Raw genomic sequence first — 6,000 nt, forward strand, 5'->3', positions numbered from 1 at the left:
AATGATGACTGTAAAGGCAGGAGGGAGACAAAGCCCTAAATAGAACAGCTGCATCTGATGGGGATTGGCCTTAAACCTGCACTGCATCACAGACTCACACACCACAGAGTTTCAGACATGTACATGAACAACAGTAAAACCATCCACTCATTCCTTATGTCTGTATACACAGAGTCACATGCGGTCCAAACAGTCTAAAACTTTTTTTTTTATTCCCCTGACATTAATCTTATGACAGAAGCAACGCTTAAGCATTCTGTAATCTCTCTGCTTGGTCTCTTATTTCTTTTTTTTTTTTCCTTTGCCTCAGTGAGCAAAAGCAACACGACCGGCGACAGCTGAAAATCTGTGAGGCGTTCGCACATAGCAACGTGAATGTGCAAGTATTTGCGATGGCGAGACTCAGATTAGTACTCCTCGCGAAAGGACGGCTTTAAATTGTTTGCAACTGTTCCACAAACTTCTGGTTAGAACATTTGCAGCCCTCGGAATGAGACAATCCTGGTTTCACGCGTAAGGCTGAGAGAACAGGAAGAAAACAGAAGGACGTGTTGTGGCCATAACTTCTATCAACCTAGGTTTTTATTTAGGCAGGTAGAATGTACTATAAATTATTATTTGGTAACTGTTGTACCTGTTAAAGAAATCAAGAAGGGGTGTGGTGGAGATACTTCTTGGTTTGTTAATGTTCGGTGTGATAAAATGATTCTTTTGAACACTTTTTGAACTTGTAAGATCAATTTTAAGTGAACTTGCATTCACATCTAAGTTGTAAGAAATTGTCGGTTGTTATTTTTTGCTAGAAATAACATATTTTTCAAACTATCAAGTCAGAAGTGTTTTCAACAAGCAAACCACCTGTTGCCACTCAAGTCCTTTTCTTGGAATGATTTGGGTTTTGGAGTTTAGAAAGCTGTGACTGGTTCTGCTGGAGATTTCTTCCTACTATAATTAAGTTGTTTCTTTCCACTGTCGCCACCGGCTTACTCAGGATGAGCGATCGCAACAAAACGAGCAACTTCATGCCACTGGCTGAACTTTCTTAAAGAGATAAATCGACTGGCATTAAGCAGTCACCTGACTCTAGATGTAGCACGTCATGAAAGTAATTTAGACTAAACTGAATTGTGCATAACTGTATAAGAATTGTATCTTTTTGTTTTAAACTCCCTTGAGATTCTCATTTTTTTTCTAATCAGGACATAAATTTAAATAAATTGAACAGGAAGCTCCACCTGGGTAACATTGGGTTCTTCCTTATATATCTATTTGTGTTGGCTGAAGCTGTTCACCTGCCACATTATTTCAGAGTTTGATTTCTCCTGTAGTGAAAAATGGCTAAAGCAGTTTTATTTTTGCCATTACTGTTAGTATTTCTGCAGTTATTTAGTAGTTGTTGATGTGGCTGTTGGTACTCAATATGTGGTCCTTCACCAAAACAAAGTTGGTGTCATTAATATAATATTTTGGGGTCAGTTCATATCTAAACGTAAGAAAACTGAGCTTTGACCATGAAATCATCGTGCAGTTTTTCTCAACCTGATCAGACTAAAAGCAAAAGTGAAAAGGAATCTTTTATTTATTTATTATTATAATTTTATTTATTTATTATTATAATATATAATTTATTGTTTCTTATAAATGTAGAATGTAGTGTATATTTATCATCTTGGTAATCTCAACTGACCTGACAAAGGAAAATGTTTCTTCGGATTTAATGTTAGAAAAAAAAAAAAGATACATGTCTTAAGTAATTGCATACAAATGTGTTTTCAGCTGTTCTATTAACAGTCTGGAGGAGGATTACGAGGAGGTTGGAGTCGATTCCATTGAGAGAATTGTTTTATTGTTTGTTTTCAATAAAAACAATAAAACTTTTATTTTATTAAAAAAAAAAGTTTTCAATATAATTGAAAACATTTGTTTCTCTGAAATTATTAACATTTTTCTTTTAAAGAGCACCGCTTCTAATGTGAACTGATACGCGTTTGATCAAACTCACATGCTCTTCCCAATGCTTTCAACTGATTACCAGTGGCACGACGGACATGTCAAATAAGTGAGAAAATCATTGGCACAAAGATTTTGCTCCTTTTAATAATTATGATCTATGAACAACTTAGACCAAAATAAATGTTTGCATTCAAGTAGTCATTTTAAGTTGTTTGTTGTGTGACTATTTCACACTGCCAAAGGAATGATAAAAAAATATATAATTCAATATAGGACTCATTATATAAAAAATAAAATAAAATAAGCAATACTGAGGAGTGCTTCTTGAAAAAATGAAGGCCGTTGTATATCTTCTGAATGGCTGGGGCTTGGGCGGTATGCCATGACAAGACTTGAATAGCAGGAAGTGGCCAGAGCGAAGAAGCTTAAATCATTTTAGCCGTGCGTCTTAATAACTGCATCCCTATTATTAAAGTGTTTATAGTCTGTAACAGGGTTCCTGTAAACGTGTGTAAATCATTTCCTCGTTCCATCTCTAGGTCACGACAGCCGCGTCTCACTGTCAGACATAAACATTCTGCCTGATCGCTGTGATTACGAGGGCCACTTTCATCCTACATGCTACTCTCTTTCAGTCTCTCTGACACAGTTTCTACAGGATTCTGGTTGCTTAGTAACCAGCCGCAGTCCAAGGATTCCAGTGTCCGTGGAGAGAAAGGGAGAGAGGACGGGAAGGTGGAGCGTTTTGTGTCCTTTGTCTTGATTTTAGCCACTTTGTTGCGATTCTTCTTCAGTTTCTCAAGTTTTCTTCCCAACCTTTCCTCCCTTCAAACCTCTCTATCTCTTTTTCCTTCTCCTCCTCCTTTTTCCACACCAGTCTCACGCTCTAAATTGTCAAGGGAGAGGCACGGGGAAAAAAAAAAAAAAAAAATCAACTCCCTCTCATTTCCCTTCTCCTTTTGCCTTTTTCTGCGTTTCCTGTGTCTGCCTCTGCATGGCAGCTTCGCCACAAACACAAACAACATAATACCAGTATAATCCAGTACACATGTTTTAATCTCTTCTCATAAGAGTACGCTTATACTGATCACCCTATTAATCCTGAAATGTTAAAACACTCAGATGATTAACACAACCGTATCGAAGCAGTTAAGATTAAATATTTCCCAAAGCCAAGTTGGCGGGAAGAGAATTTAAAAGACATGATATCGAACAGAAGCTGCAGCGCCGACGTACAGGAGTGTTTGGCCGATCAGGTCAAGTGTTTGTTTGGGGCCTCATGGCTCTCTGGGGAACTATATAGTGCTGACCCAACCGTACCGTTTTACTGCTTTAGTGTGTTTTATGGATCAGCACTGCTTCACTGATTGTTGGGCTGCACTGCAAACAGGGAAGGGGAATTGAAAGAATAGCGAGAAGGAAAGAAAGGAGAAGAGGGTGAGATACAGACAGGTGAAATAAGGTGCCGCCAATGAGAACATGCAGAAATATGGGTATATGATACATTATGCAGTATTGCTATTGATTTAACAAAAAAATATATTTTATATATATAGATTTTTTTTTCCCCCAAACATATATCTATGTTTGGAATATCCTGCCTATCCAGTCGCAGTCAATAAAATTGACCTAAAATTACTTAAGGATGTGTGGAAATCCAAAATAGTGAGTCAGAATTTTATAGGTGTTTTTTTTTTTTTTTTTTAAATCTCTCAACAAAAACCCTTGAAGTCAAGTGAAATAAAAAAAAAGTGCATCTAAAATGTTTCCGACATTGTGTCAACATGCCTGAAAGAATGTAAAAATCCTTAGACAGGTTCAGGTCGCAAATGAAACTTTTGTTTTCCTTATTCCTTGTTACCTATGGATAACATTTAAAATCCTGAGGATATACAAGTGTTTACTTTTGGGGTGAAAATAGGGGGCGAGTGGGTGACAAATTGAAGACAAATTGTTAAGGATGATGAGCCTTTTAATTTGATACATTAGCATTGTTAACATAATCGGGAAAAAAAACTGAGCTTTTACAATAAACGATCAATAAACAAATATTATAGGTGAAATCCTTCATGTCTCAATTGAGCTATTTGATAGTTTTGCAGCATCCGGTTTTCATCATTCATTATATGATTTAGTCAAAGATAATTCCACTTTTGATTTCATTCTGATGATTCATGTCGACTGTCTCTCTTAACGAGACAACAAATTGAAATGTTTTTGGTTTTATTTATTTAGCAGTCAAGACAATTCATGAAAATAAAATAAAAAGACTAAAGAAAGCATCTTCAGCAATGTGTATTGATGCAGCCCAAATGGCCAACTCGCATAGACCCCCAATCACATGAACCGAACCAGAAAGGTCAAAGCTTATTGCTTGTATTTCTCTGCACCAGCAGATGGCCACATGCCCTGCCCTGCCTGGCAGCATATGGGCATCTGGACACACACCAAGTCATGAGTGGTAAGAACACACTGAGAGAGATTTTTACACACCGTACACACGTCCACACGCTAATGATGCAGCCTAATAAATAGATTTAGCAAAACTCTGAAACATACGCATCGATTAAGATCCAATCTAATACAAATACCCAAGCCATCAGCTTCTATTAAAACACCCAAAATCCTGATTAATATGTGAATTCACTTAGGAGCCTTCTGTTGGATCTCTGTGTGAACTGTTATGTTTGGTGTGTGGATGTATATGCAAACCCTCCACATTAAGCCTGTGTGTCTGCATATGTGTGTGGCGTAAACAGACTAGAGTGTGGCCATGCGTGAACAGTTAATCTTGGCAGCTTTCTCTATGAGCTCACCTGATTCACTTGCACAGATTGCCCTCTAATGACCGGCCACGTTCTCGGGTTACTATTATATAAGCACCGCCTCGAGGCTTTTATCTTTGTTGCATTGTAGTCCAAGACACTAACTGTTGAACACTCTGTAAGAAAAGCGAAGCTAATTTGATTCATGCTTGCCACCCAGCCAGGAGGGGAAATGATTAGAAAATAAGGAGCGTGAATCTAATGCATTGTTAAGCTAATTATTTTTCAATAGTTCATCCATTTGGCTTGATCATGTAATTGTTTTAATGCAATTTTCTGCTTGGTTCAATTTCAATTTCACTTTACTGCGACATTTCAAACTTCATATGCTTTCACTAAATAGTGTATTTGAAGATGCAAATAGGAGATGGCTTAATTGAAATTGTGGTTTTCTTTTAGTGGAAGGTGAGGGCATTTGAAGAGAAAGTACTCCATATAACCTATAAGTGCACTTGGTAAAGTAATTATTTCCTTCCTCATGTTTCAAATCAGTCTGTGACTGACCCATGCGGGATTCCATCAGCAGGTATTAGAGTTACAGTACAGAGTACCCTGTTCAGATGCATGTTGCATTACTCAGGACCGCCACTTTCAACGGGAGCAAATTAAGCTGCAAGAGGGATAGCATATGTACTATAGTTCAGTGAACCATCTGCTCCGTGTCTGAACTATGATTTAACAACACGGCGTTCCAGTATTGGGCTGCTTCGTGCAGTTTGTGCACCATTTTGTCCTTTCGAGTCCAGCACTCGCATGGATGCTGGTGGTTTGGAATGATCGCATCTTTCTCGTTTGCAGTAAGGAGATACGGAGTAGGATATCAGCAACAGATGCAACCGCACCAACTGACCTGTGCGCTGTCATGGTGAATAAGATCCGATGACGTGGCTTTACCACGTTATGTAAGCAAAGGCCACGTTGTGCTCACTGATACATCTGCCTGCATGTTTTCTGCTCTGAACTCGTCCTCCGGTGTTGGTTGGCGCTCTCGTTCTGACAATTGTCGGCGACCCTTGCACTAACAACCAAACACGTTGTCACGTGGTGGTAGAAATGTCTTACATACTCAGGATTGAGTGCTTTCCTAATTGCTTGAGTTCTTAAAGTTGGTAATCTGTCATGATATTTCATATCAGCTCAAATAGGGATGAGAACCAAAGTAAATCCAAGTAAACTGTTGTGCAAAGTAATAATTCATGTAAACAGTTAACTGCACCGGAAA

Source organism: Poecilia mexicana, unplaced genomic scaffold (assembly GCF_051168715.1).
Source record: "Poecilia mexicana isolate PSO_F unplaced genomic scaffold, ASM5116871v1 scaffold_8, whole genome shotgun sequence".
NCBI classification, from domain to species: domain Eukaryota; kingdom Metazoa; phylum Chordata; class Actinopteri; order Cyprinodontiformes; family Poeciliidae; genus Poecilia; species Poecilia mexicana.